The following is a 12,385-nucleotide window of genomic DNA, read 5'->3' as shown; positions in this document are numbered from 1 at the left end:
TTGAGTTCAGGGATAGTGATTCCCCCTGAAGTCCTTTTATTGTTGAGGATAGCTTTAGCTATCCTGGGTTTTTTGTTATTCCAGATGAATTTGCAAATTGTTCTGTCTAACTCTTTGAAGAATTGGATTGGTATTTTGATGGGGATTGCATTGAATCTGTAGATTGCTTTTGGTAAAATGGCCATTTTTACCATATTAATCCTGCCAATCCATGAGCATGGGAGATCTTTCCATCTTCTGAGGTCTTCTTCAATTTCGTTCCTCAGTGTCTTGAAGTTCTTATTGTACAGATCTTTTACTTGCTTGGTTAAAGTCACACCGAGGTACTTTATATTATTTGGGTCTATTATGAAGGGTGTCGTTTCCCTAATTTCTTTCTCGGCTTGTTTCTCTTTTGTATAGAGGAAGGCAACTGATTTATTTGAGTTAATTTTATACCCAGCCACTTTGCTGAAGTTGTTTATCAGCTTTAGTAGTTCTCTGGTGGAACTTTTGGGATCACTTAAATATACTATCATGTCATCTGCAAATAGTGATATTTTGACCTCTTCTTTTCCGATCTGTATCCCTTTGATCTCCTTTTGTTGTCTGATTGCTCTGGCTAGAACTTCAAGAACTATATTGAATAAGTAGGGAGAGAGTGGGCAGCCTTGTCTAGTCCCTGATTTTAGTGGGATTGCTTCAAGTTTCTCTCCATTTAGTTTAATGTTAGCAACTGGTTTGCTGTATATGGCTTTTACTATGTTTAGGTATGGGCCTTGAATTCCTATTCTTTCCAGGACTTTTATCATGAAGAGGTGTTGAATTTTGTCAAATGCTTTCTCAGCATCTAATGAAATGATCATGTGGTTCTGTTCTTTCAGTTTGTTTATATAATGGATCACGTTGATGGTTTTCCGTATATTAAACCATCCCTGCATGCCTGGGATGAAGCCTACTTGATCATGGTGGATGATTGTTTTGATGTGCTCTTGAATTCGGTTTGCCAGAATTTTATTGAGTATTTTTGCGTCGATATTCATAAGGGAAATTGGTCTGAAGTTCTCTTTCTTTGTTGTGTCTTTGTGTGGTTTAGGTATAAGAGTAATTGTGGCTTCATAGAAGGAATTCGGTAGGGCTCCATCTGTTTCAATTTTGTGGAATAGTTTGGATAATATTGGTATGAGGTCTTCTATGAAGGTTTGATAGAATTCTGCACTAAACCCGTTTGGACCTGGGCTCTTTTTGGTTGGGAGACCTTTCATGACTGCTTCTATTTCCTTAGGAGTTATGGGGTTGTTTAACTGGTTTGTCTGTTCCTGATTTAACTTCGATACCTGGTATCTGTCTAGGAAATTGTCCATTTCCTGAAGATTTTCAAATTTTGTTGAATATAGGTTTTTATACTAAGATCTGATGATTTTTTGAATTTCCTCCGAATCTGTAGTTATGTCTCCCTTTTCATTTCTGATTTTGTTAATTTGGACACACTCTCTGTGTCCTCTCGTTAGTCTGGCTAAGGGTTTATCTATCTTGTTGATTTTCTCAAAGAACCAACTTTTGGTTCTGTTGATTCTTTCTATGGTCCTTTTTGTTTCTACTTGGTTGATTTCAGCTCTGAGTTTGATTATTTCCTGCCTTCTACTCCTCCTGGGTGTATTTGCTTCTTTTTGTTCTAGAGCTTTTAGGTGTGCTGTCAAGCTGCTGACATATGCTCTTTCCTGTTTCTTTCTGCAGGCACTCAGCGCTATGAGTTTTCCTCTTAGCACAGCTTTCATTGTGTCCCATAAGTTTGAGTATGTTGTATCTTCATTTTCATTAAATTCTAAAAAGTTTTTAATTTCTTTCTTTATTTCTTCCTTGACCAGGTTATCATTGAGTAGAGCATTGTTCAATTTCCACGTATATGTGGGCATTCTTCCCTTATTGTTATTGAAGACCAGTTTTAGGCCGTGGTGGTCCGATAGCACGCATGGGATTATTTCTATCTTTCTGTACCTGTTGAGGCCCGTTTTTTGACCAATTATATGGTCAATTTTGGAGAAAGTACCATGAGGAGCTGAGAAGAAGGTATATCCTTTTGCTTTAGGATAGAATGTTCTATAAATATCCGTTAAGTCCATTTGGCTCATGACTTCTCTTAGTCTGTCTACATCACTGTTTAATTTCTGTTTCCATGATCTGTCCATTGATGAGAGTGGGGTGTTGAAATCTCCCACTATTATTGTGTGAGGTGCAATGTGTGTTTTGAGCTTTAGTAAGGTTTCTTTTACATATGTAGGTGCCCTTGTATTTGGGGCATAGATATTTAGGATTGAGAGTTCATCTTGGTTGATTTTTCCTTTGATGAATATGAAGTGTCCTTCCTTATCTTTTTTGATGACTTTTAGTTGGAAATTGATTTTATTTGATATTAGAATGGCTACTCCAGCTTGCTTCTTCTGACCATTTGCTTGGAAAGTTGTTTTCCAGCCTTTCACTCTGAGGTAGTGTCTGTCTTTGTCTCTGAGGTGTGTTTCCTGTAGGCAGCAGAATGCAGGGTCCTCGTTGCGTATCCAGTTTGTTAATCTATGTCTTTTTATTGGGGAGTTGAGGCCATTGATATTGAGAGATATTAAGGAATAGTGATTATTGCTTCCCGTTATATTCATATTTGATGTGAGGTTATGTTTGTGTGCTTTCATTCTCTTTGTTTTGTTGCCAAGACGATTAGTTTCTTGCTTCTTCTAGGGTATAGCTTGCCTCCTTATGTTGGGCTTTACCATTTATTATCCTTTGTAGTGCTGGATTTGTAGAAAGATATTGTGTAAATTTGGTTTTGTCATGGAATATCTTGGTTTCTCCATCAATGTTAATTGAGAGTTTTGCTGGATACAGTAATCTGGGCTGGCATTTGTGTTATCTTAGGGTCTGTATAACATCAGTCCAGGATCTTCTGGCCTTCATAGTTTCTGGCGAGAAGTCTGGTGTGATTCTGATAGGTCTCCCTTTATATGTTACTTGACCTTTTTCCCTTACTGCTTTTAATATTCTTTCTTTATTTTGTGCGTTTGGTGTTTTGACAATTATGTGACGGGAGGTGTTTCTTTTCTGGTCCAATCTATTTGGAGTTCTGTAGGCTTCCTGTATGTCTATGGGTATCTCTTTTTTTAGGTTAGGGAAGTTTTCTTCTATGATTTTGTTGAAGATATTTACTGGTCCTTTGAGCTGGGAGTCTTCACTCTCTTCTATACCTATTATCCTTAGGTTTGATCTTCTCATTGAGTCCTGGATTTCCTGTATGTTTTGGACCAGTAGCTTTTTCCGCTTTACATTATCTTTGACCGTTGAGTCAATGATTTCTATGGAATCTTCTGCTCCTGAGATTCTCTCTTCCATCTCTTGTATTCTGTTGGTGAAGCTTGTATCTACAGCTCCTTGTCTCTTCTTTTGGTTTTCTATATCCAGGGTTGTTTCCATGTGTTCTTTCTTGATTGCTTCTATTTCCATTTTTAATTCCTTCAACTGTTTGATTGTGTTTTCCTGGAATTCTTTCAGGGATTTTTGCGATTCCTCTCTGTAGGCTTTTACTTGTTTATTAATGTTTTCCTGTGCTTCCCTAAGTGTGTTCAGGTCTTTCCTGAAGTCCTCCAGCATCATGATCAAATATGATTTTGAAACTAGATCTTGCTTTTCTGGTGTGTTTGGATATTCCATGTTTGTTTTGGTGGGAGAATTGGGCTCCGATGATGGCATGTAGTCTTGGTTTCTGTTGCTTGGGTTCCTGCGCTTGCCTCTCGCCATCAGATTATCTCTAGTGTTACTTTGTTCTGCTATTTCTGACAGTGGCTAGACTGTCCTATAAGCCTGTGTGTCAGGAGTGCTGTAGACCTGTTTTCCTCTCTTTCAGTCAGTTATGGGGACAGAGTGTTCTGCTTTCGGGCGTGTAGTTTTTCCTCTCTACAGGTCTTCAGCTGTTCCTGTGGGCCTGTGTCTTGAGTTCACCAGGCAGCTTTCTTGCAGCAGAAAATTTGGTCTTACCTGTGGTCCCGAGGCTCAGGTTTGCTCGTGGGGTGCTGTCCAGGGGCTCTCTGCAGCGGCAGCAACCAGGAAGACCTGTGCCGCCCCTTCCGGGAGCTTCAGTGCACCAGGGTTCCAGATGGTCTTTGGCTTTTTCCTCTGGCGTCCGAGATGTGTGTGCAGGGAGCAGTCTCTTCTGGTTTCCCAGGCCTGTCTGCCTCTCTGAAGGTTTAGCTCTCCCTCCCCCGGGATTTGGGTGCAGAGAACTGTTTATCCGGTCTGTTTCCTTCAGGTTCCAGCGGTGTCTCAGGCGCAGGGGTCCTGCCGCTCCTGGGCCCTCCCCCTCAGGAGCCCAGAGGCCTTATACAGTTTCCTCTTGGGCCAGGGATGTGGGCAGGGGTGAGCAGTGTTGGTGGTCTCTTCCGCTCTGCAGCCTCAGGAGTGCCCACCTGACCAGGCGGTTGGGTCTCTCTCTCACCGGGTCTGGGAGCAGAGAGCTGCTGCGGGCCGGGGCTGTTTCTGGTTCTCTTAGCAATCAACAAAACATTGTGATGCCCTGTACCAGTTTTATTTATGTCCAATAGCCTTTCTGCAACTAATCATGTTCTTGAAAGTCATCAAAAACTATAAATGTGCTGACAGCATGTCTGTAAACACACAAACGTCTTAAGTTGGAAAAATGAGGGGATGGCTTTCATCATGCTGAAAGTCTTGTCCCTTGACAGCAATAGCAGAAACACAGGGCTTGAGTATCTGAAAATCCCTGGTCTATAGCAAAGACTGACAATCCCTTGAATTTCAAGATTCTAGACAATGTTGAGGCTAAACAAAACTATGAAAGTACATTCCATCCTGACTTTTGATTCTACTCTTGCTTTCCCACATATCCCCACTCTATTGGTTGACTTCCAAGCATTTCCTACTCTTCCCTCCAGCCTGGACATCTCCAAGAGTCAATGTGGTCATTTGCTGTTGCCATCATCAGAATAGACTATTACATCCAAGAACACAATGACCAGAATGTGGTCCCTGAATGTCTCCTGTAGTCAAACAATTACACAGAGAAAGTTCTCTCTCATTTTTCACTTCCTAATTCTACTCCATTTTAGGTGTTCATGTATTCTGTGCAAAACTGGGCAAACTGGGTTGTATGTCCACTATTTCTTCACCATTAGCCCAACTAATAGACAGTTTTCCTCTTCCACCATATTATTCTCCTCAATTCTCATTCCTAAGTTAACCCTGATATGCCAATATTAATTCTTCTCCAAAAGAAAGAAGCTTCAAAGCTTACATAAATGGACAATAAGAAACAGAAAATGAATATTTGATAATTCACTTGTAGGAAAATGGAGGAAATCACAAAGATCAACAGCAGAATATCTTCTAGCCCCATATTCTGCCTCTCTCCACTATATAACACTTGTGTAAAAGGCAGAGACTCATCTATGGACACAAATGCATGCTTCCCACTCATAGATTTGTTCAGTTGCCATGTAAACTAAATGAAATCCATTCATTTGCCATTTTATTTTCAGTTGTGGAATTGGCCTTGTGCTCATGATACTCCTGCCTTAGTCCACCTAATGCTAGGATTACAAACTAATGCCATTTCTTCTGTCTCTCATTTGGCATCTTATAGATATTTTCAAAGTTGGACTCTAGAGATGTCTCAAAGGAATGAAACCATGAGCTCAATCTTAAAAACAGTTAACTGGAACTCAAGGTTAAAGTTTCTCAATTCTAGAAGTTACACATAAAGTGACACAGAAACTGTTCATGGCAGAGCAGCAACAACTCATAGAAATCAGAGGCTCCTGTGTCCCATAGCAGCCCTACACACTAATTAAAGCACCAGAACAGTTTTTAGATGGGACATAACTTGACAATCAAAGCAAGAGCTTATCATAATTCAAGCAAGCACTTTACCACCAAACTACATACATAAGGATTTTTTCTAGAATGCAATCCTAATGGCTCCACCAAAATCACCCAGGGTTTCTTAGTACAAAGCTCAGGCTGCTACTCATGAAATTGTTGAGAGAAAAGAAGATGTTAAACCTTCACAGAGAAAACTGTTATCAAAAAATTGTTTTTATATGTTATATTCCAACAGAATTTCTGGCTCAAATCCTCTAGAGTAAATCAACAACAAAACCAGTGAAAAATAGCAAATACACACATGTCTTTCTTGCCAGCATGTGCTCTCACTTGCGTTTTTGATCTTACCCATTCTGATGTGTCTAAGATGGAATCTCAGAGTTGTATTTTTCTGATGACTATTGATGGGAAACGTTTCTTTAAGTACTTCTCAGCCATTTCAGATTCCATTTTTTAACTGGGTTATTTAACTTGTTGGTGTCTAATTTCTTCAGTTCTGTGTAAATTTTGGAAATGAACCCTATGTCAGATGTAGAGTTGATCAAGTTCCTTTCCCAATCTGGAAGTTGCCATTTTGTCTTATTGGCAGTGTCCTTTGTCTTACAGGAGCTTTTCAGTTGCATGAGGTCCCATTTACCAATTGTTGATCTTAGAGCATGAGCCATTGGTGTTCAGGAAAATTTCCCCAGCCAGTGGGTTCAAGGGTATTTCTCATTTTCTCTTCTATGAAATTTGGTGTATCTGGTTTTAGTTGAGGTCCTTGATGAACTTGGACTTGAATTTGTTTAGGGTGATAAATATAGATCTAATTTTATTCTTCTACATATATACATCAAGTTCAACCAGCACCATTTCTTGATGATGCTTTTCTTTTTTCCATTGTATGGGTTTGGCTTCTTTATCAAATATCAAGGGTCTGTTGGTGCATGAGTTTATTTCTTGGTCTTCAATTCGGTTCCCTTGATGAATGTGCCTGACGCTGTACCAATAGCATGAAGTTTTTATCACTATTGTTCTGTAGTGGAGCTTTAGGTCAGGGATGGTGATTTCCCCAGAAGTTCTTTTATTATGCAGGATTGCTTTGGATATCCTGGGTTTATTATTTTTCCATATGAGATTGAGGATTGTTCTTTCAATTTTTTAAAATTTTTGTTGGAATTTTTATGGGGATTACATTGAATCTGTAGATTTCTTTTGATAAGAAAGCCATTTTCACTATGTTATTGGTACCTATCCATGATCATGGGGGATCCTTCCATCTTCTCATTTCTTCTTCAATTTCTTTCTTCAGGGACTTGAAGTTCTTGTCATACAGATCTTTCACTTGCTTGGTTAGAGTCACACCAAGATATTTTATAACATTCATGGCAAGTGTAATGGGCGATAATTCCCTAATTTCTTTCTTGGCCAGATTATCATTTGCATAAATGAAGGCTAAAAATTTCACTGAGCTAATTTCGTATCCAGCCACAGTGCTGAAGGTGTTTGTGAGCTGTAAAAGTTCTCTGGAGAAGTTTTGGGGTCGTTTGTGTTTACTATCATATCATCTGTGAATAGCAATACTTTTATTTCTTGTCCAAATTATATCCTCTTGATCTCCTTTAGTTGTCTTATTGTTCTGGCTAGAATTCAGTATTGAATACATTGGGAGAGTAGACAGCCTTGTCTTGTCCCTGATTTTAGTGCAGTTGCTTTAAGATTCTCTCCATTTAGATTTCTGTTAGCTATTGGCCTGCTGTTTACTGCTTTGATTATGTTTAGGTATGTGCCTTGTATCCCTGATCTAATACTTTTAACATGAAGGGGTGTTGGATTTTGTCAAAGACTTTTTCAACATCTAATGAGATGATTGTGTGATTTTTTTTCTTACAGTTTGTTTATATGGTGGCTTACCTTGATGGCTTTTCATATATTGAACCATCTCTGCATCACTGGGATGAAGCCTACTTGATCATGATGGATAATATTTTTGATGCATTCCTGGATTCAGTTTGTGGGTATTTTACTGAGTATTTTTGCACCAATGTTCACATGAGAAATCAGCCTGAAGTTCTGTTTCTTTGTTGAGTTTTTGTGTGGCTTAAGTATCAGGTTGATTGTGGCTTCATAGAATGAGTTTGGCAGTGTTCCTTCTCATTCTATTTTGTGGAATGGTTTGAGGAGTATTGGCATTAGCTCCTCTTTGAAAGTCTCGTAGAATTCTGCATTAAACCATCTGGCCCTGGGATTTTTTTTTTTTTGGTTGAAAAACTTTCAATGACTGCTTCTATTTCTTTAGAGGCTATAGGACTGTATAAATAGTTTGCCTGGCTGTGATTTAGCTTTGGTATGTGGTATCTGTCTGGAAATAAGATTTTCCAATTTTGTGGAGTTCGGCTTTTGAGGTAAGACCTAGTGATTCTTTGAATTTCTTCATTGTCTGTTGATATGTCTGCCTTTTCATTTCTGATTTTATTTGGATACTGTCTGTCTTCTGGTTAGTTTGGCTAAGAGTTTGTCTATGTTGTTGATTTTACAGAGAACCAGCTCCTGGTTTTGTTAATTCTTTGTATTGTAGTTTTGTTTGTTTGTTTGTTTTTTGTGTATTGCTAACTGATTGGTTTCAGCCCTGATTTTGATTATTTCCTGATTTCTACTCCTCTTTGGTGTGGTTACTTCTTTTGTTCTAGAGCTTTCAGATGTGCTTTTAAACTACTTATATGAGAACTCTCAAGTTTCATCATGGAGGCACTTAGTGCTATAAAATTTCTTCTTAGCACCACTTTCATTGTGTCCCATAAATTTGGGTATATTGTGCCTTCATTTTCATTGAATTCTAGAAAGTTTTTTTTAATTTCTTTGTTTCTTTCCTAACCCAGAGATCATTGAGTAGACAGCTGTTCAATTTCCATGAGTGTAGGCTTTCCAGTGTTTTTGCTGTTGTTGAATTCCAGCTTTAATCCATTGTTGTCTGATAAGATACAGGCATTGTGTCCATTATCTTGTATCTGTTGATACTTGAGGCTTGTTTTGTGTCTGTCTATATGGTCAATTAAGAAGAAGGATCCATGAGGTACTGAGAAAAAGGTATATTCTTTTATGTTTGGATGAAATATTCTATGGATGTCTATTAGGTATTTTATTCCTGTCAGTTTCATTATTTCGGTTTAATTTTTGTCTGGATGGCTTGTCAATTGGTGAGAGTAGGGTTTTGAACTCTCCCATTATTAATGTGTGGGGTTTGGTGTTCAAATTAAGTTTTAGCACTGTTTCTTTTACAAATGTGGGTTCCCTTGTTGAGTATGAAGTGTCCTTCCCTGTCTCTTTTGATTAATTTTGATTAAAAGTCTATTTTATTAGATATTAGAATAGCCATCTTGGGTATGTTTGCTTGGGATAATTTTTTTTCAACCCTTAACTCTTAGGTAATGCCTATCTTTATTGTTGAGGTGTGTTTCTTAAATGCAGAATGATGGATCCTTTTACCCACCCACACTACTATCCTGTATCTTTTCACTGGAGAATTGAGTCCATAGATGTTGAGAGATATTAATGACCAGTGATTGTTTTTTCCTATTATTTTGATGCTGGTGGTGTTAGTGTGTTGGTGTAAGTTTGTGTGTGTGTGTGTGTGTGTGTGTGTGTGTGTGTGTATACTTCTCTTGTTTTTGCTAGTATGGAATTACTTATTTCCTGTGTTTTCCTGGATGAAGTTATCCTCCTAGGTTTGGAATTTTCCTTCAAGTATTATCTGTAGGGCTGCATTTGTGGATAGATATTGATTAAATTTTGACTTGTCTTGAAATATCTTGTTTTTACCATCTATTGTGATTAAGAGTTTTTCTGGGTATCTGTCTAGGGCCCTATACATTTTAGAGTGTCTGTTGAGAAATGGAGTATAATTCTGTGTGTTACCTGCCCTCCTTCCCTTGCTGCTTTTAATATTCTTTACTTTTTCCCCTTTTATTGGATATTTTCCTTATTTACATTTCAAATGTTATCCCCCTTCCCAGTTTCCACTCCAACAACCCCCTAGCCCAAAACCCTTCTAACTACTTCTATGAGGGTGCTCCCTCACTCATCCACTCTCTCCCTCCTCCCCACTCTGGCATTCTCCTACACCAGGGCATCAAGCCTTTACAGGAACAAGGGCCTCTCCTCCCATTGATGCTCAACAATGCCATCCTCTGCTATATATGCAGCAGGAGCCATCAGTTGCTCCATGTGTACTCTATTGTTAGTGGTTTAGTTCCTGAGAGCTCTGGGGTGTCTGGTTGGTTGATATTGTTGTTCTTCCTATGTGGTTGTAAACCACTTCAGCTCCTTCAGTCCTTTCTCAAACTCCTCCATTGGGGACCTCGTTCTCAGTACAGTGGTTGGCTGTGAGCCTCCAACTCTCTATTTGTCAGGCTCTGGCAAAGACTTTCAGGTGACAGCTATATCAGGCTCCAGTCATTCTGCACTTCTTTGCATCCGCAATAGTGACTGGTTTTGTGACTAGATGAGATGGATCCCCAGGTGGGGCAGTCTCTGGATGGCCTTTCTTCAGGCTCTGCTCTGTATTTTGTCTCCATGTTTCCTCCTGTGAATATTTTGTTCTCCATTCTAAGAAGGACTTAGACCAATGCACACATTGGTCTTCCTTCTTCTTGAGCTTTATGTGGTCTTTAAATTGTATCTTGGGTATTCCGAGTTTTTTTAGCTGATATCCATTTATCAGTGATTGCATACCATCAATCTTCCTTTGTGATTCAGTTACCACATGCAGGATGATATTTTGTAGTTCCATCAATTAGCCTAAGAATTTCATAAAGTCATTGTTGTTAATAGCTGTGTACTTCATTTTTAATAGGGCTATTTTAGTTCTCTGGAGTCTAACTCCTTGAGTTCTTTGTATATAGTGAGTATTAGGCTCTGTCGGATATAGGATGGGTAAGGATCTTTTCTCAATCTGTTGGTTGCCTTTTTGTCCTATTGACAGTGTTCTTTGCCTCACAGAAGCTTTGCAATTTTATGGGATCTCATTTGTCAATTCTTGATCTTAGAGCATAAGCCATTGGTGTTCTGTTCAGAAAAAATTTCCCCTGTGCTCATGTGTTCAAGGCTCCCACTTTCTCTTCTATTAGTTTCAGTGTATCTGATTTTATGGGCAGGTCCATGATCCACTTGGATTTCATCTTTGGATTTCATCTTGGTGGATTTTTTCCTTTGATGAATATGAAGTATCCTCCCTTATCTTTTTTTTGATAACTTTTGGTTAAAAGTCGATTTTATTTGATATCAGAGTGGCTACTCCAGCTTGTTTCTTGGGACCATTTGCTTGGAAAGTTGTTTTCCATCCTTTTACTCTGAGGTAGTGTCTGTCTTTGTCTCTGAGGTGTGTTTCCTGTAGGCAGCAGAATGCAGGGTCCTGTTTATGTATCCAGTCAATTAGTCTATGTCTATGTCTTTTTATTGGGAAATTGAGTCCATTGATTTTAGGATATATTAAGGAATAGTGATTGTTGCTTCCTGTTATTTTTATTGTTAGAGGTGGAATTATGTATGTGAGGCTATCTTCTTTTGGGTTTGTTGAAAGATTACTTTTGTGCTTTCTCTAGAGTGTAGTCTCCCTCCTTATGTTGGAGTTTTTCATCCATTATCCTTTGAAGGTCTATATTTGTAGAAAGATATTGTGTAAATTTGGTTTTGTTATGGAATATCTTGGTTTCTCCATCTACGTTAATTGAAAGTTTGCTGAGTATAGTAGCCTGGGCTGGCATTTGTGTTCTCTTAGGATCTGTATGACATCTGCCCAGGATCTTCTGGCTTTCACAGTCTCTGTTGAGAAGTCTGGTGTAATTCTGATGGGTCTGCCTTCATATGTTACTTGATCTTTTTCCCTTACTGCTTTTAATATTCTAATATTGTTTTGTGCATTTGGTGTTTTAACTATTATATGACGGAAGGAATTTCTTTTCTGGTCCAATCTATTTGGTGTTCTGTCGGCTTCTTGTATGTTCATGGGCATCTCTTTGTTTAGGGAAATTTTCTTCTATAATTTTGTTGAAGATATTTACTGGCCCTTTAAGTTGGGAGTCTTCACTCTCTTCTATACCTATCATCCTTAGGTTTGATCTTCTCATCGTGTCCTGAATTTATTGGATGTTATGGGTTAGGAGCTTTTTGCATTTTACATTATCTTTGACGGTTGTGGTGATGTTTTCCATGGTATCTTCTGTCCCTGAGATTCTCTCTTCTATCTCTTATATTCTCTTGGTGAAATTTGCATCTATGACTCCTGATCTCCTTCCTATGTTTTCTATCTCCAGGGTTGTCTCCCCTTGTGATTTCTTTATTGTTTCTATTTCTAGTTTTAGATCCTGGATGGTTTTGTTCAATTCCTTCACCTGTTTGGTTTGTTTTCCTGTAATTCTTTGAGGGATTTTTGTGTTTCCTCTTTAAGGGCTTCTACCTATTTACCTGTGTTCTCTATTTCTTTAAGAGGGTTATTCTTATCCTTCTTAAAGCCCTCTATCATCATCATGAGATATGATTTTAACCCCAA

Source organism: Rattus norvegicus, chromosome X (assembly GCF_036323735.1).
Source record: "Rattus norvegicus strain BN/NHsdMcwi chromosome X, GRCr8, whole genome shotgun sequence".
NCBI lineage: Eukaryota > Metazoa > Chordata > Mammalia > Rodentia > Muridae > Rattus > Rattus norvegicus.
The sequence above is the reverse complement of the archived record's forward strand: the minus strand, read 5'-3'. Positions refer to the sequence as shown.